At 36.9% G+C, this 20032-nt stretch overlaps 1 protein-coding gene and 1 pseudogene across 1 annotated transcript in view; one reads left to right on the top strand and one right to left on the bottom strand.

The window, feature by feature from the left end:
- LOC125858376 (serine/threonine-protein kinase Nek6-like) overlaps positions 1-20032 on the top strand; it is a 1100283-nt gene that overhangs the window by 779932 nt on the left and 300319 nt on the right. The gene's annotated exons all lie outside the window — the stretch shown is intronic.
- On the bottom strand, positions 2816-3455 carry LOC125858927 (uncharacterized; annotated as a pseudogene).

The following is a 20032-nucleotide window of genomic DNA, read 5'->3' as shown; positions in this document are numbered from 1 at the left end:
TTACAAACTTATGTTCTTTGTCTTTGTAATGTTTGAAGTAGTCCAATCATACTCTTTAACATTAACTTAATAATTTCATATAGTAAATTTAGAGAATACATAAAGAGGATTTGAAGGGGAAGAAGACCTTCACCTACAGAGATAGAGAGGAGAGTTAATAAAGAGTTTGTTGATTGGTTTCAAAAGCAGGTGAGTAAGCAATCATTATTTATTGTTTATATTTGATTTGAATGAATAAATTTGACTTAAGTCCATTTTATTTTGATTTAGATTATGAATCAAGACACAATAGATACATTGTCTATCGATCTAAAGTTTTTAGCACGAGGTCCATCTGTAAATGCAAGAAGATTTACTGCATATAACATCAATGGGTCCAAATTTCAAACTTTGGCTCGAGAAGAAGGTTTGAAAACACAGAATAGTGGAGTTTTCTTAACCTCCAAAACACCATGTGTTGCAAGCAGTGTTGACGGAAATTTAAGGCAAGCAGAGTTACCATATTATGGGAAGTTAGAAGATATTATTGAGATTAATTACAATGGACGGTTCAAGGTTGTTCTTTTCAAATGTAAATGGGTTGATATGACTCGAGATAGAGGGTATCAAAAAGATCGTTGGAATTTAAATTGTGCTAATTTTGATAGATTGATTCATACTGGTGAACGTGAAGAACATGAGCCTTACATCGAAGCATCTCAAGCAAAATTAGTGTACTATGTGGATGATATTGTCAATAAAGGGTGGAGTATTGCTGTGCATCTAAAGCCAAGAGATTTATATTATATCAGAGAAGTAATGGAAGAACAAGTATATGAGAATGAACCATACCAAGAGCAAGAACTCGACCAATTTTTCGCTGATGGTGATGCGTATGTTCAGCTAGCTACATATTATATAATTGATGATACAGTAGAGGCAAATTTTGCTACTAACCTAGCAACAGATGCAATGTCTGACTAAGTTTTACTGAAGATTTTTGTTAATTCTATTTTTTTATTGAAATTTTCTATGTTGATATATTTATTGGCTTTTAATGGATATGTTTGATTCATTAGAAAAAGATTGACATTTTGATTGGAGAAAGATTTTCTTTTAGAGATTTGATTTCAAATTTCAAAGGACTTAAATGATGAAACTGTGCATAGTTCTTTCTATAGATAAATTGTAACTTTAGCCAAGTCTAGTTAATTGTGGTGTTTAACTATCTGCTCAAAGCAACCGCGAGCGACCAGGGATAAAGGACATGTCTGCTCGAGGGGATGGACTGACAGATCAGTAGTTGAAGACTTATTGTATGGCTATGAGGTTCATATACTTATTCTGATATTTGTTTAGAATGTTCATTAACTGTGAAATTCCTTTTTGAAAAATATATTGGAATCCTTTCCTTTTCGAATACATGTTATTTGATAATTGGACAGGTGTTTGCAATAACTATTCCATGTTTATAAGCAAGATTGTATTGCATCTTGAAAGAGGGTACGTAAGTCTCAGTTTGTGATCCCCATAATCCATTCCCTGCTTTGAATCCTCAACTACATAATAGTGGTTCCAACTATGGTATTTCTCATAATTAATTTCTCACTATAGCTTCTGATATTTCTCGACATGGTGAGATACATGACATGAATTGTGAGAAGGTTGCTGTAATTTATTATGTTGGTGAAAAACAAACCATGGAAGAAGAGAAACACGAGAAACCAAGCTTCAAGATGTGAAACCATCAATATCTTGCTCCTCTGGATTTTAACTTCCTTAATTTATTGGTGCATTTTTTTTCAAAGGTCGTACTTTAAAGCTCCTTCCTTTGATGCCGTATTTGGGAATAGTGAAGGCTGGTTACTAAGCTGCAGATGATATTGAGGAATCAAGATGTGTTTGAAGGTACAAACATCTTCTACATTTTATTGGTATTACGTCTATCTTGTGACCTACTGAATTGATCTTATACCTATTTACTTATATTGCGCTCAGTATTACTTAATGATAAGAAATCCTTGCTCGACATTTGTTTTTTTAAAACCTAGTCAATTTGCCGCATTTTACTTTTAAAAGGCCTCGAGATACTTAATACATGAAGCAAATAAAGCATAAAACAACCAGTCAACATCAGTGGAGTTTTATCATAGACTTGTAGTGCCTATGAAAAAGTCAGAATAGCAAAAAGGGTATCTGCACACAAGGTAAGTTATTTTTCAGTTTCATAAAAAGTAGTTTACATATGAAAATATGAAATAAATAGCAGCATAGGCTTGCATTGCTCATAAAGCATCTCTGGCAGCAATTCTGGAGGTGATAGCACTTCAAATGATGATATATCTAGTTCCAAATTAGATATCTTGTTAATGGTTGTGAATCTGGCCTGGTTTATTTTTTTTTTGATTTCGTCAAGTTAATTTCATTGTCCTTCATGGCTTTTTCTGTGGCTACCATCTCATCAGTCGATAACTCAAGCACGTTGCCAAGATGTAGTCTGTGTTGTCTGTGAAACCACATCTTTTAAAAGACTTCAAAATATGATAAAATCTCAAGTAGTTGTAAACATGCTCAAAATGGAGGGTTCACGAAGTTAGTGAATCTCGTGATTAAGCTTCAAATATCTTGTGTGCTACTGTCAAAATAGATTAAAGCATAAAACAATCATAGTCAACATCAAAGGAGTTTTAGAGTTTTATCACAGACTCGTAGTAACTGTGAAAGAGTCAGACTAGCAAAAAGGGTATCTACACACAAGGTAAGTCATTTTTCAGTTTCATGAAGAGTAGTTTACACTTGAAAATATGAAATAAATAGCAGCATAGGCTTGCAATTCTCATAAAGCGTCTTTGGCAGCACTTCTAGAGGTGATATCATCTTCAAATGATGATACCTCCAGCTCCAAATTAGATATCTTGTAATTTTTGTGAATCTGGCCTGGTTTATTCTTTTTTCTTATTCCGTCAGGTCAATTTCATTGTCCTTTATGACTTTTTCTGTGGCTACCATCTCATCAATGGATAAGTCAAGCATGTTGCCAAGATATAGTCTCTATTGTCTGTGATACCACATCTTTTAAAAGACTTCAAAATATGCTAAAATCTCAAGTAGTTGTAAACATTCTCAGAATGGAGGGTTCACGAAGTTAGTGAATCTCGTGATTTAGCTACAAATGTCTTGTGTGCTACTGTCAGAAAATAAAAAATACATCTAGTATAAGTGATGCATCCAGAGATGCTACTTCTTGCTCTAGTGTTGCAGACTGCATTATGTCTAGTATTTCTTTGAAAATTAGAAACATAGCTGAAAAGGGAAAGAAAAAGAGTGGTTCCAATTACTTTGAAGCCTTCTTTGCAATTTAGGTGCTATATTGTGTAAATATTAGTCATTTTTGAATTAGAAAGACCAAATAGTAAATGAAATATTATTAGTTTTTCTAAAGTATGTGTAGCTGTTGGTGTAACTTCAAGTTCCATTTTATCATTTTATTTGGTTGACTCTATATTTATGTACTTCGTATATTTGTTCTCGGGTATTATTGAGATATATGGATGAATTTAGAGATGCTACTTCTTGCTCTAGTGTTGCAGACTGCATTATGTCCAGTAGTTCTTTCTTCTGCAACTAGACCTGCCCATTTTTTTCAAGACATAGCTCCCTTTGACTATAGCAGGTAGTTGGTGGTAAGTGTAGAAATGTTGAGTTTCATCAGTGTTGTGACTGTCTTTTGAGAGGAAATCTGCAGTACTATTAGCCTCTCTAAATGTCCTTGATCTGCTCCTGAAACTTCCAGGGAGGTTGGCTGCTGTGTGTGATCTATTTTGTAAGTTGCTCTGAGTCAACCTCTAGGATGATTTCTCTTGTATCCATGCTGTGTGCACCAGTATAAACCATGAGCTGCTGCCTGAACCTCTGCCAAGTTATTGGTACTAGTTCCTAAGGAAACAATGTATGCATAAATCATGTCACCTTGTGAATCTCTTAAGATACCTCCCCCGCCTATTTTTCCAGGATTACTCAAGGCACTCCCATCAGTGTTAAGTTGAATGGAGTTAGGTGGAGGTCTTTCCCAGTTAATTTTCTAGACCCTCAACTCATGCCTGCATCCTTCTATAAGCATGATCAAATCAATCCTAGAACTAGGACAACTGATGTATGAATATACAAAGTGGAGTAAGTAAAACATATCTTTAAAAGTGAGGCACTTGACCGTTGCAACACTTGATTCACCCCACCCCCCATACCTAGTTGAACATCTATTTTTCCATAGGTTCCAACAAATAAAGAGGGGAAGGGTGTATGCTATGAGTTTCTGTACTTCATTCTTGCATTCAACATCCCACCAGGTCAGCAGAAGGTTTCTCAAGGAAGAAGGTCTATGGTGAATACCAACCATAAAGAGAATTTGGTCTCAATATCCACCACTTACAGTTAGAAATAGTGTTATACCTGATTTTGGTTCCTTATATATGAAAATCGTGTTAAGTTGTGCTAGAGATGCTTTATGTTTCTTAAGACGAGTATAATATTTGTGCTAGTGAAACAGTTTGGTAAGTTAGTCATGATAGAGATGTATCAATTCTGCATGTTCCCTGCAAAAGACTAGCTGATATAGAGGATATGCAGACCACATGTCTCAGTCATCACTATTAAACAAACTATAGTAAGTTTTCTTATAAACAGAGTTAAGCTTTGGTATAAAATATCAAAACCTAAGATGTCTACCAACTATGGTTAATTGGTGATTTTCAAGTTAGGATCTGTTACTTGGTAGTGGTTTAATGTACAATTGCTTTCGTTAAAGGCACAATTATAAGTATATTACAGTCTGATTTTGTTAGAGCTAAAAGTATGTTTCTACTATTTATCTTTTGTGTTGCACTTGCAGATTAGACCTCCATTTCCATGGAGACACTACTTTCAAAACACACATCGTCTCATCTTTGGGCTTGATAGAAATGACAACGACCATGTTGTTGAGGTACGGGACAAGCTTCACAGGGTGTTAAATGAGGTAATTTTGATATTACTATAGTTTTTTTTGGGTATTAATTAAAGAAGATATATTAACGACTAACTATTACATCCAAGGGCATGTGCCCCAAATTCCAAAGGACATGCTCAAAAGGTTGCGATACTAGTAGGAGTAGTAGAAGCTGTAACAACAACAATATTTACATGCTCAAAATGGTAGGCACCACACTGACTATTTCTTGACATATTCAATAAACTATGCAGGTAAGTACTTTCCGCTTTATTAGCCCGGGTGCCTCAAGTGTACATTCTGGATCATGCTAAAGAAACTTCTAGTGGAGTAGGTTGTGGGGATTGGATACCCATGCACACAAACTTGTCAGCCACTGGTGGATTATATAGTGAAGTACAAGTACTTGCAATCATTAATAAGATGTGAGTACAACTCATTTGGTGTTGTAAGCATCTGTATAACATCTAAGAAGTCTCCTTCAATTTGTAATGACCTTAGGTGGTAAGACTTGGGATAAAGTCCTTGCAGTAGAGCATGCATTTCAACAATAGTTATGGATTCTTTTGGGATTGTTCTAGCAAGTCGGGAATCCAATCACTCAAAGTTAAATGTTTGTTCAATCTATTTTGTTAGTTCAATCAGTCATATGTGAATAATTCTATTCCTTTCTTAGATTTTGTTATTTCTTTAACTCTAGACCACTCATAGTCATGTTTAAGTCTCCTCTAGATTATTTGATTTTATAGCTAAGCTTTGCTGGAATTTTTGAAGACCCCGAAAGTAAGCATACATGTCAGTGGGATTTTGCATACGTCCTGTGCATAAAAAGGATGTCATGAAAGCTAGTATTATGCTTGAGAAGAAGAAAGAGTATGCAACCATCTTGGCCTTTGATGTTAAAGTGACACAGGAAGCTCGGGAACTTTCAGATGAACTTGGTGTCAAAGTTTTTATGGCTGATATTATATATCACTTATTTGATTAGTTTAGAGTCTACATTGACACTATCAAGGAAGAAAAAAATGGAAGGAAGTTGCTGAAGAAGCAGTCTTTCCTTGATTGTACCGAATTGTGTCTTCAACATGAGGGAAAATATATAATTAAATTTTAAATAAAAAGTAATTTTCAGTAGCAACAATATTTGTGGCGGATATAAGCTGCCACTAATTATTTATTTTAATTTATTCGTTCATATAATTAAATTTCAAATGGAAATAAATTTTCAGCAATAAAAATATGAAGGCGAAATGAAACTGCCACTAATTTTTTTTAAAACATTTAAATCATATTGTAGCGGTCGAAAACTTCCATGTAATGTTTTTTAAAAAAATTGAAATTATGTTGTGGAGTTTTATAGACCCCCACAATTTTTTTTTGGTAAAATTATGATATATTGTGGGAGTTTAAATACTCCCACAATATTTTTTTGAAACATCAATATCATATTGCGAGGGTTCTAAACTGTCATTGATTAATTTTAAAACCCCCCACAAATTCAAAATTCATTTTGTGGCATACGTCGTAGAGGTTGAAAAAACCGTCGTTGTATGCCCGTGGCAAGGCTAATTGTGGCACTTTTAAAAACCGCAACAATTCTTTTTGTTGCAGTAAAAAACCGTCACAACTTGACAAAAAACCCTCTACAATTTAACTGTTTTTTGGTAGTGATCTTAGAATTAGTTATCCTTGGATTAGTTATCTTGGGATAACTTATCCCACCATATATATGAGATAACTTATCCCATCATTGTGGTATATATGGTGGGATAAGTTATCCCAAACATGGTGGCCATACAAGACGCCAAAATTTAACTCATGATTATTTTTTTATCTCATGACTAATTATTCTTATCACTTACACCAAACGTGTTAGCAATTTGTGTTAAAAACCAATATTACTGATTCAACAAACTTTGCAGAAACATGAAATTACCAAAGTTTATCCGAACCAATGAAGAAGCAGATGAACAGAAATTAATTCAAAAGAAAACTAAAATCTGTAAAACATACCAGAATCTGGAAAAACAGAACGAAAAAGATCAAGCCCACTGAATGCACAATGTCCCCTTAAGGAAATTATTCCCCTCTAGTATCCAAGGTTTGATCTGGAATATATCCTCCCAGTATAGAATGATCTTAATCACCAGTGTATTGTTACCCAAAATACAGGTGTCAGCGAACCACTCAACAGCAGTAAAGTACACGAAGAAATTTGTGAAGAAGAAGAAGAAGAAGAAACCAGAAATATTTGTAAGTAAAAAATTTGAAGAATAACATGTATTTATAGGCAAGAGGAGCTGGTTCCGAAAGGTTGCAACCTTTCATAATCCACACGACCATTTCAGAAAGTTTGCAACCTTTCAAACGGTCATGGTAGTTCCTGAAAGTTGTAACCTTTCAGAACAGTCATCTCCAACGGCCGGAAATTTAAATAAAATGGGAAAGTAATTTAAATAAAATGGGTCACGCGGATCCGAGTCGGGTCAGAACATTTTTGGCCATTTAATTTAATTTAATTAATTAAATAAATAATTAAAACAAACTTTGTCCAAAAATAATCTCTCGATCGATCATTCTCCAAAGCCGAAGCCGAGTAGAGCAAGCGACGACGACGCGAAGGGGTTCCCTCTTTCCAACCTTTTTAATAATTAATATAAGTGTTTCTCTATTTAAACTCTTCTATTTTCTTTCCACCACCGATGAGGGACAAATGCCTTTTTACTAAAGCATAAGAGGACTTTTCAAGTTTCCAACTTTTCAAGTTCCTCTCTTTTCATCTTCCCTCCATTTCTCATTAACTCTTGCTATATACCCAACAAAACGAACCCTTAGGGTTCATAGTCAAGAATCAAGAATAATGGATGGGTTCATGTGAAATCAATCGAAAGCATGTAATTGAGTAAAATAATTTATTATAAGATCAAAATCAAACATTTGAATTGACCTAATTAAAACCCATGAAGTATTGAATGAAAACCCAATCAATTGTAGTGTTATTAAACTTTGGAGAATTGATAAATCTCCAGGCTCAATGGGTGAATGAAATCCATTGATGAAACCTTACATACCTTGAGGATCAAAACCATAAAGCAATGGAGGAATTGGATACTTGAAGCATGAAACCGTAGGTGTTCTTCCTTGATTTTGAGAGAATTTGGAGAGGATGATTGTGGATGGTAAACGACATAATATAAGTATTAGATGTATATGAAAAGATCCAAATACCCTTAAGAAATAACTACCGGAGGACCTATCATTTGGACTTATGGACTGTAGAAATTCCTACAGATCGTATTGGTCAACCGTAGGTCGAATTACCAGGGCTTAAAAGTTGGCCAACTTCCTACGACTTTATTGTACAGACCGTATAACTTCATACGGTTTGTAGATCCCATCCTTAGACCTCAACAATAACCTAAAATTTGACTAAGTTTGAAACCTTTCTACATAACCCATCTATGTCTTGTCAAAAGTTTTACGACTCGTCCTTCCTAGTCGTAGGTCAAACTTCAGAATGTATGATTGGGATAAATGGTTTTTAGGTGATGGGTATCCTTGTAAGTATTGTGATGAACCCCATTTGGATATCGAGTGTCTTATATGTCGTATATGTGGGGGTCACTTTGGTCTCTGAAATTCTTTTCCTAACTCTTATCACCATCATTCGAACCCTTATTATGGTTCTTCTGTTATTTGTGATGTTGGCAGTGAAAGTGGAGAATGTTGAACAATAGGTGCTTAATATATTTTTCAAGCAATTTATGGACATGCTGGACAAAAGTAATTTAGCACTCATGGAATTGGAATCAATACTCATGGAACAACGAGCAAAAATCATGGAACTACTGGGAAAAATCATGGAACTGCAAGCTAAGGTTGACACTGATCAATTGTAAGTTACATACCTAACTAATATTCAATTAGAGGAAGAGATTGAATCCTAACAAGGAGAAAATTGTGAAGAAGCTGAGATAGTGAGCCAATCTTGGCTACAAGAGCAAACTCAACTTCTAAAGTTTCAAGAGTCTATCCGTAATTGTCTGACATATATGATAACCTAACTGATATAAGGAAGAGTTGAGCTCACACAAGAAATAAATTAATTTGGCTCAGATATTCATGACGTAGAGGCTTGCTTGTACAAAAAGGTTGAGGCTTCTGATGCCTAATCACAAATTGTCATGGATGATGACCAACTAGGGGAGCAAAAAGAGGAATTTCAACCATTCAATTATACCTTATTCCTTAATTTCGATGTTGAGAAGGAGTACACAAGTGAGAATGTTGTATAAATGCTGCTTTGGAGTTGAGGCATCTTGGGTCTCATTCTAAACATTTTTCTACATTATGCTTGGATTACGACATGAAATTTGAATCATCTAAACTAATGAATGAGTGTATAAATGAGGAAAAAGGCCCTACATCCTAAAGTTTTCTAGTCCACGTAGACAAAATGATATTCCTCACATAAGGGCCAAGACGTGTAAGATGCGATATAAATTTTTTGGTTCCTTTATCGTAATACCACCGCCCCTTGAGAGGAGCAGAAAAGTTGTTGCAAAGTTAGGGGTGCAATTCATAAGTTCAAAGTGAAAAGAAAAGTGGTGAACTTACTTTTGTCATGCCATGACATTAAATCATGCACTTATTGGGAGACAACCCAATTTATAGTGTAGGTTCTTATTTTATTTTTTTAGTGTCATTTTTGTGTTGTTTTTGCAGATTAGGGGAAGTCTAAGTACCCAAACTTGCTACTAGCTTGGTCTAGAGGCCTCAGAGAGATTTCCTAACTCTTGTTTTAAATTTTAGTTGATGCTTCAGGGACATAACATCTTTTTAAGTGTGGGGTGGAGGAATGAATTCCTAATTTTTACTGCTTTATTCAGTCTTTTATTAGGATGGATTCCTTGGCTTTTATTTTCGGTTCTTTTCGTGAGTATAGTCTCTTTGAGCTGAGTATCTTTTATTTTTAACGAATAGACTTTCTTGTTTTGGAGAGAAGAAAAGGAAAGACCCTTTTGAGTTGTATTATACTCGCTATTTAGGCCTAATTTTTAGTAGTACTTTCTTATGAATGCTTGATTACTAATGAAATAACATACTCTCTGACTCCTAGGTTCATGGTTGTGACTTTGTATACAACTTATTTTATTTTGTAGTTTTTTATGATCTAATATTTCATAGAAATGGAATTGATCCGTTTTTATTGATACTTGTGCCAAGTGAGAATTTTCTCATTCAATATTTTACAGCTTAGTCTAGAACATGCCCTGCATGTTATTGAAGCGAAATAAAAAGTGTTGCTCTATTTAGAAGATGATAGTAGGCTTTCCTTGATTTGTCTTGTGAATTTTTGCTTTTTCAGACAATATATCACCCTTTTGAGCATGTAGCCTTTTGTTGGTAGCCATATTTTCCCCTTAACTATTTTGTTGAATCCCTAGTTTTTGCACCTTTCTTCCTTGAGCACTTTAGCATAGACTTATTATAATTTTTAAATCTTAAAGAAAAAGGGATGGTTGAATGGAAAAGGTAAGCAATGATAGCTACAAAGTGATGAAAAAACTCTTTGAAAAAAATGTGGCATATAAAAATCTTTGAGAAAGAAAAATGATGATTGAAACATTCTTGAGATGATGACAACTAATTGTGAAATAATTGTTGAAGAGAGGGATGAAAATAAAGAGAAGAAAATAATGGGTGATGAAGTGCTTAGGGAAGTGTAAGTCACTATTTTATAGTTTTCCTACCTGTCCCCTAGCCTACATTCAACCCATTAAAGTCCTATTTGATTCTATTCAAGCATGCTTAATAAGTGGAGATGTATAGAATGGGAAATCATATGGTTCTTTATGCATACACCTGAATTTTATTTATGAGTGTGAGAGTTGTTATTTGATGCTAAGTGCTTTCTTTATATTCAATCTTTTGAATTGACTGTGTGGACTATTTCTTCTTGTGAGGGCACTTGCTTCATGATAGATAGCTAATTTTATTAGCTTTCTTTGATGAGAGTAGGTGAGCAAACTTAAATTTGATGAGTTCAGAGTCATTCCTTGAGGTTAGGAGGTTAGAGATTTGTTGTTTATTTGTATATTTTGCATAATGTTGAGAAGTGTACTTGATGTTTTGAAAATTTTATATGACCTAATTGTTTGTATCAACAGAAGTGGTGGCATCCCTAGTTTGTTTCTTTTAGATGAAGTTTAAATGTTTGTTTGAGGACGAACAAAGGTTTAAGTGTTGGGTAGTGATTTTAGGCGTATTTATATTCCCATTTACTAAGATTTACCTGCACGTGCCTTATGTTTTGAGGACATTCTTGATGATAACTATTGTGTTTTGATTAAGTATTGTAATGAATTTACACTAACCTACATGATTAGTGTATGTAGGGGTTTCTAAAGGAATATGAGTAAAATAGGAGGGGAATGGAGTGAAGGGAAATTAGCGCAAAGAAAGACACACATGGAGCAGCCGTGACGTGCCGCGCTAGGGCCTAAATTGCTAAAGCCAAGTGTTGCTGCACTACTGACGTGCTTCCCTAGAAGACATGGCGTGATGGTGCCGCGCTGTCCAAGGCAAACCCCGACTTTAAAGACAAATTTTAGTTGATTTAGGATTCCTAATTGGACTAGAAGTGGGATTATTGTTTGCTAAACTCTAGAAATAGAATTCTAGGTATATTTTGTAGAGAAAACTTCTTTATCATAATTTGTAGCCGTAATACTTTTTATGGTCTTTTCTTATTATTCTTCCTCCTCTTCTTCCTCTTCCTCTTCCTCTTCTTCCTCCTCCTCCTCCTCCTCCTCCTCCTCCTCTTCTTCTTCTTCTTCTTCTTCTTCTTCTGCTCCTCCTTTTCCTCCTCCTTCTTCTTCTTCTTTTGTTAGTGTCACGACCCAGGGTACTCTTTAGGCGTAACAGCACATAGAATCTCGAAAGGTTCCATGTAAGCCACTTAGCATATCATAACAAAAGAATAGAACAATAAAGAGTAAAAACACATTTCAAGTCTTAAAATTTTCATAAAGGAAAGCGGAAGTCTAGACTTGTCTCAATATAGCCATCTATTACAATACTTGAATGAAATAGGTCCTAGCCCATACAACATGTCCGTAAAGGGAAATACAATAAAGGAAACTACATCATGAGACAAAGCCATCCTCGAACCATGAGGACTCACCAACAAGCTCGAAAGATGTACAAGTCCAAGCTTTAGCCACTAGAATGACCACCTCGAGAACCGGACCATACACTTGGGAAAAATGTAGGAAAAGTAGGGGTTAGCACAAAAATGCACTAAGTATGGTAGCTATGCATAAAAACATTTAAAACATTCAAAAAGGGACATTTCATTTGAAAGCATTCCATTTGCCAAGTTTGAACATCATATAAGCCAATAGAAGTCATAAGTCATAATCATGGACAACATAAGTCAATATCATCTTGAAACCTTTGAACTCCTATACCAAGCCTCTTGAGTAACCATAGTTCATTATTCATGTTTTTATTGTGGGAAGAATAGTCTTAACTGACATAGAGACCATGTGAGCTAAAACATGATCACTCAGTGTCTCCCACACCAAAAAGGGTTGTTCTACTTGCCTAAGGTAGAACCATGAACTCTTAGCTTAGGTGGATCCATTAGCTAGATAACCTATGGGGCACATAGTTTATGGGATACAAATATTGCTACTAGAAACCCAACCTCAACTAACGGGAGAGCTTCCATCTCATGAGACCTGTTCCAGAAACTCGGCCTCAACTAACGGGAGAGCTTCCATTTCATTTTCAATATCCACTCGGTTCTAAGAATAATTCCCACGAAATACTTATTAAGTCTTACTTAACTCATGTCTCATGGAAGGATGTCCTTGACAATCTATCCAAGTTAGTTCATTAGGATAGCTCTTATTCATTGATTCAATTAGGTGAGAATAGCCTTTCATCCTAAGAATCCTTTCTATGTGAGAAAACCTTTCACATCATGGTTGTAAGCGTTTCATGAGAATGACTTTTCAACAACACAACAACACAATTAACATTGACACTTTACTCTCAAAGCACCTTTATAACATTTACATAGGTTCATTAGATCATGCATAAACTCAATTTGCCCTTCCAAGGTTCAAAGCCATCATCAATCACAAAATCTAGAATTTAAAAATTAGATAGGGATTTTATCATAATTTCATGTAATTCTATCAATTCATACTTTAGATCACAATTACTCTTCGTTTGCAATCAACAACCCAACCTATGAGATCACAATTTGGGGAAATATAGGGATTTGCATGGGTTCATAAGGGAAGCATCATAAAAGTATTGTAGATCATCAATTCATGCATATTTAGACATAATTGAACCATTAAATCATTATATCATATAAACCATGGTGAATGAAGAAAACCCTAGCTAATTGGGAAAATCTACCATTTGAAATTAAAGATTTTGAGAGGGCTCCATGGGTGAAAGCTACCCATGGATGGAAACCACCATACTGATATACCGTGAGTTTACGGTATTTCTAATACATTTCACTTACAAGTTGTGTATGTCTAGGGCCTTTTTGGATTGGTTTTTATGTGTTTTTTATCATGTTTTGCAGGAAAGACGTTTAGGCGCGAAAATAAAGGGACAACTGAAATAACTGCAGAAAGGGCACCTACGGAGGTGATTTACGGACTGTAGGTCCAGTGACGCTCCGTAGGTGATGGCCGTAGATCAGCAGGCAAGGCATGGAAGGCAAATCAGGAAAATCTGACAGAGTGTGGAACCGCAGTGGCCATTGACGGTCCGTAGATTGATCTACCGACCGTACTGTTGATCCTTAGATTGATACTGCGAGGGTTCCAGTACCTGATTTTTGAAGATTTCAAGTATGGAGCCATGGAAAGGGATTGACGGACCGTAGATCGATCTACGGTTCGTACTGCAGGTCCGTCATTTGCTTTAGAGAAGCTGATTTTTGGAGGCTAAAATATTTTCTAAGTCCTGGCTGACGGAAGGGACTCACGGACAGTAGATCCATTGACGGTCCGTGAGTTAGTCTCATGGAATGAAGACGCGTGCCTGAACACACTTTCCTTAATTTGTTTCCATTTTAATTTAGAACTTGTTTTCTATAAATAGGGCATGTAAACCTCGTTTTTAGGGCTTAGAATTTATTACTTTTCTTTTACTTTGTGACTTGGGAACTAATTTTGCTACCCGAGCAATTCTTGATTTCCAAAGGTTCGTTTTGAAGATTTTGTTTGAAATTTGAGTTAAATTTCTGGGTTTATTTTTCTCAACTACGTAAGTTCATAATTATTTCATCTAAAACAATGAATTGTGTTCATATGATTATGGGTAGCTAAAATCCACAACTAGGGTTATGGGATCCATGAGCGATTAACAAAGGATGAATAGTAAATAAGCAATTCTTGAATAGTGTTTTGCATGCATTGATAATTCTTTCGTTCAAAAGTCTTTTTAACGAGTTCACACGTTAGAACTTGCCTTGTTGCTACTTGCCGGACCAAGGAGGTAATCAACAAGAAAAGAATTATCAACATAGATTTAGTGTGATACTATCTAATAGGCTAGTGTCGATTGGTGCGAAGTAATAACTAATCCAAACATCGATTATGATGTCTAATATGAGGTAAAGGTAAGGGTTAGTAAATTATACATACGTAACCAGACCAATGTGCGGGGTGAAATTCTCTAGATGCCGGACCATGGATTTACAGATACCTAACTTATCACTTTGCATGTAATGCACTACGACATGATTTCTATTACTAGGATTATTGAGTTATGAGCTTGTGGTGAACACGTATACTCTAGTTAATTTTCTCATCTTGATAACAACAAAAATTGACTTTTGTTTACTGATTACTTACTGAATTCTTACTATTTGTTTCACAAATCCCCCCTTTTTATTACTTGTTTCCGGAAGTACTTTAACTAAACAAATATAGGTGTAAGTTAAAGTTAAGTCTAAATCAGTTTCCTCGTGGGATCGACCCCAACCTACAAGTTGGGTTCTTTACTTGATAACGATCGCTTATGCTTCTTTAGGGAAGTGTAATTTGAGCATATCCAATTTTGGCGCCACTGCCGGGGAAATTTGGCTTTTAGATTAATTTTCACTACATAATTGAACTTTACTAAAATATTTCCTAATTTTACTTTTTATTTTTGTTCTTGTCTCTCTGAGGTTCTGACTCTAGTGTATGCCAAGGACACGGAGCCAAGGTGAACCACTTACTCCTTACGATCCAGAGTTGAACAGAACTTTGCGAAGAATGAACAATCAAGGAATTCCAGTTAATCTTATCGGAGTAAATCTTGATGATATAGTAGAGTTACAACAACCGAGAATAGCTGGTGGGGAAAACTGGGGTCTAGCTGAAAATCAATTGGGAAATGCAGTGAGGATGCACGGTCCACCAGACCCATAACTGGATGCCAACTATAGGGGCAACACAAATATTGCTGAATCTGATGGACCTCTAGTCTTACCTCCTCTACCTCCGGGGCACACATTTGTGGTAACCAGTAGTTTGATATAAATGCTTACATCGAGAGGCTTGTTCTCAGGGTTGCCATCGGAGGACCCATATGCTCACATAGCCAAGATAAGGGTAGTTTGCAAAAACTGTGTAGGTCGGCCAGACTTGGATACGGATGTCATCGGATTGAGAGTATTCCCTCTATCATTGACAGGCGATGCTACTATTTGGTTCACTGAGCTGCCTTATAACTCAATCTATACATGGAACCAACTGAGGGACGTGTTCTTAGCAAGGTATTATCCAATGTCCAAGAAGCTAAATCACAAAGATAGGGTCAATAATTTTGTGGTATTACCTGGAGAGTCTGTAAGTAGCTCATGGGACAGATTCACTTTGTTCATAAGAGGTGTTCCGGATCACCATATTGATGATGAGTCACTGAAGGAATATTTCTATTGAGGTTAGGATGATAACAATAAAGCAGTGCTGGATACTATTGCTGGAGGTTCATATGGTGAGTGCGCATGTATGATAACAATAAAGCAGTGCTGGATACTATTGCTGGAGGTTCATATGGTGAGTGCACATACGCACAAATCGCAGAAAAGCTGGAGAAGATCTCTCGCAACAATAAAGCATGGAGCACTAGGAGGTTAGATACTGGGAGAAACACATTTGCCATTCATGCTACAAACAACCAGTCTGCAGATGAGATTCGTAAAGAGATGGCTCAGATGAGGACCAAGTTGGGTTAGGTATTGAAGCATGTGAGCGGAGGTGCAGAAAAGGTAAATGCTGTGAACTACTTGACTAGAACTCCACCACTAGTGGAAGAGTGTTACTATGAAGAGGATGCTTATGCTGTGAATGATCATACGGGGGTTTCCAACCAAATGCCCAAGGATCCAACACGAAAAATTGGCGCCAAGGTCAAGGGAACCAAGGTCAGAACTATGGAAATTAGAACCGAGAGGGTCAATATATCCGAGATGGGAACTTCAATCGCGACAACAACTACAACCAAAACAACTATGGAAACATAAATGATCTAGTTGGACCTTATGTTCCCCCTCAAAATTGGGAATCTGGTACTAGGGAAGCTGGAGGAAGTATGGCGCGTATTGAAGATATGATGCAAAAGATGATGAGAAGGTTTGATGCAGCTGATGAGAATGTGAAGCAGATGAGAAACGACTTGTCTGGTATTGGTCAAAAGGTTGGTCAATAAACCATCTAGAGCAGCAGATGACCTGGTTGTCTACTACAGTGAACCCACGTCAACCTGGTAGTCTTCCTACTAACACCATCTAGAATCCAAAGAATGACGGCCATTGCATGGCAGTTACTACTCGAAGGGGTAAGCAAACCGTTGATCCACCTATGCTGTCTGTGGTGGAAGTTGAGATTAGGAAAGAAGATGATATGTCAGAGAAAAGTCTGAGAATGCGACAGAGAAAGAAGCGGAGATATCTCAGAAAGTGGTCCCCATACCTAGACCTCCACCACCTTTTCCGCAGAGATTAGTGAAGAAGACTGAAGATGGTAAATATCGCAAGTTTATTACTATGTTGAAGCAGCTTTCCATCAACGTTCCGTTGTTAGAAGCTTCAGAACAAATGCTTGGGTATGCAAAGTTTATGAAAGATATGGTAACAAAGAAGAGGTCTGTGAGTTTTGAAGATGATGATAGATTGCAGCATTGTAGTGCTATTGCCACAAGGTCTCTTGTGCAAAAGAAAGAGGTTCCTGGTGCCTTCACGATTCCATGTACTATCGGACTGTTACACTTTGCTAAGGCATTATGTGATATTGGTGCTAGCATCAACCTCATGCCATTGTCTATTTACAAGAAGTTGGGTCTAGGGGACCCAAAGACCACTACAATGCGGTTACTGATGGCCGATCAGACTGTGAAAAGACCCATTGGTATACTTCATGATGTGTTAGTAAAAGTGGAATCTTTCATTTTTTCGGCAGATTTTGTGATTCTTGACTGTGAGGTTGATTTTGAGGTTCCCATCATCCTTGGGAGACCATTTCTTGCCACAGGGCGTGTGTTGGTTGATATGGAAAAGGGACAAATGAAGTTCAGACTGAACGATGAAGAAACAACTTTCAATATTTGTAGGTCCATGAAGCAGAGTGGTGAGCGCCAAACAGTATCTGCTATAACTTACAGAGTGGAGAGTGGGATAGAAGTTCAAATTGAAGAGCGACTAAGTGTTGAGGCACTAGCAGCGGTTATGATGAATTTTGATAGTGATGGTATTGAAGAGTATGATGAGTTGGTAGCCGCACTCGATAGGTCTAAATATCGGTCCAAACCAAAGAAGTATGAGTTAGACATGAAGAATCGCGAGTTCCCACCCGCAAGACCATTTATTGTGGAGGCACCGAAAGTGGAGATTAAGGCTCTACCACCACATTTAAGGTATGTATACTTGGGCAGAGATAATACTTTGCCGGTCATCATTGCGGCATAGTTGAATGCGAGACAAGTAGAGTGCTTGGTGACTGTGTTAAAGAGGTTCAAGTGAGCTATTAGGTGGACTATTGCGGATATTATTGGTATTCTTCCCGGTATTTGCTATCACAAAATCCAACTCATGCCAGATCATAAGCCTAGTATCGAGTACCAGAGAAGATTAAATCCACCTATGCAAGAGGTAGTTAAAAATGAGATCATCAAGTGGCTGGATGCGGGAGTTATTTATCCCATTGCAGATAGTAGTTGGGTGTGTCTTGTGTAGTGTGTGCCTAAAAAGGGTGGTATTACTGTGGTTCCAAATGGAAGAAATGAGCTTGTTCCAATGAGGCCTGTGACTTGATGGAGAGTTTTTATGAATTACCGGAAGTTGAATGCGTGGACAGAAAATGACCACTTTCCTATGCCATTCATGGACCAGATGTTGGATAGACTTGCAGGAAAGGGTTGGTATTGTTTTCTCGATGGGTATTCGGGCTACAATCAAATTTCTATAGCTCCAGAAGACCAAGTGAATACCACCTTCACTTGCCCTTATGGGACTTTTGCTTTCAAACGGATGCCATTTGGGTTGTGTATTGCTCCAGCAACCTTCCAACGCTGTATGATGTCGATATTTTCTGATATGGTGGAAGATACTATTGAAGTGTTCATGGATGATTTTTCAGTTGTAGGTGATTCTTTTGATGGTTGTCTGGATCATTTGGCCGAGGTGCTTAAAAGGTGTGAAGACTGCAACTTGGTGTTGAATTGGGAGAAGTGTCATTTCATGGTTAAAGAAGGTATAATGTTGGGTCATCGAATTTCAGAGAAAGGTATTGAGGTTGATAGAGCTAAAGTTAAGGTAATAGAAAAGCTTCTGCCACCTATTTCTGTAAAAGGTGTTAGACGTTTTCTTGGGCATACTGGGTTCTATAGGAGATTCATAAAAGACTTTTCAAAAATTGCACACCCATTGTGCAAATTGCTCGAAAAGGAGTATAAGTTTGATTTTGATGAGGCTTGTCTGAGAGTATTTGGAGAGTTGAAGGAGAAGTTGGTCATTGCACCTATCATTATTTCACCTGATTGGGGACAACAGTTTGAGGTAATGTGTGATGCAAGTGGAGTGGCGCTTGGTGTGGTACTAGGACAGTGGAAAGAGAAAATTCTTCACCCTATTTACTATGCTAGCAAAGCTCTATATATGGCCCAGAAGAATTATACTGTGACCGAACAAGAACTTCTTGTGGTGGTTTTTGCATTCGAGAAATTTCGATCCTACTTACTTGGTACTAAGGTCATAGTGCATACTGACCATTCTTCATTGAGGTATTTGATGGCGAAAAAGGATGCAAAACCAAGATTTATTAGATGGGTATTGTTGCTGCAAGAGTTTAATTTTGTGGTAAAAGATAGAAAGGGGACCGAAAATCAAGTTGCCGATCACTTGTCCAGATTAAAGGAAGAGGCTATGCTAAATCTTGGAGATAGGGCTGAAATTAATGATGTTTTTCCAGATGAACATGTATTGGCTGCTTCTCATGATTTGATTCCATGGTTCGCAGACTTTGCTAATTATTTGGCAAGAGATTTGGTGCCCTCGAATTTGTCTTTTCACCAGAGGAGAAAGTTTATGCATGATGTGAAGAAATTCTTTTGGGATGAACCTTACTTGTATCGTAGTTGTGCTGATGGGATTATTTGTCGCTGTGTGCCCGAGGTTGAGATGTTGAGTGTACTTGAAGCATGCCATTCATTGCCTGTTGGTGGGCATCATAGTGGTATTCGGACTGCGCATAAGATTTTGCAGTGTCGGTACTACTGGCCTACCATCCACCAAGATGCTCATGATTTTGCCAAGTCTTGTGATCGTTGCCAAAGAGAAAGAAGGATTTCAAAGAGGCAAGAGCTCCCTATGAATCCGATATTGGTGATAGAGTTGTTTGATGCATGGGGCATTGATTTTATGGGCCCATTTGTGAGTTCATATGAGATGAAGTATATTCTTGTTGCGGTTGATTATGTATCGAAGTGGGTGGAAGCAGTTGCACTCCCCAACAATGAAGGTAAAAGTCTCACTGCATTCTTGAAAAAGAA

Source organism: Solanum stenotomum, chromosome 3 (assembly GCF_019186545.1).
Source record: "Solanum stenotomum isolate F172 chromosome 3, ASM1918654v1, whole genome shotgun sequence".
Taxonomy (NCBI): Eukaryota; Viridiplantae; Streptophyta; class Magnoliopsida; order Solanales; family Solanaceae; genus Solanum; species Solanum stenotomum.
The sequence above is the reverse complement of the archived record's forward strand: the minus strand, read 5'-3'. Positions and strand labels throughout refer to the sequence as shown.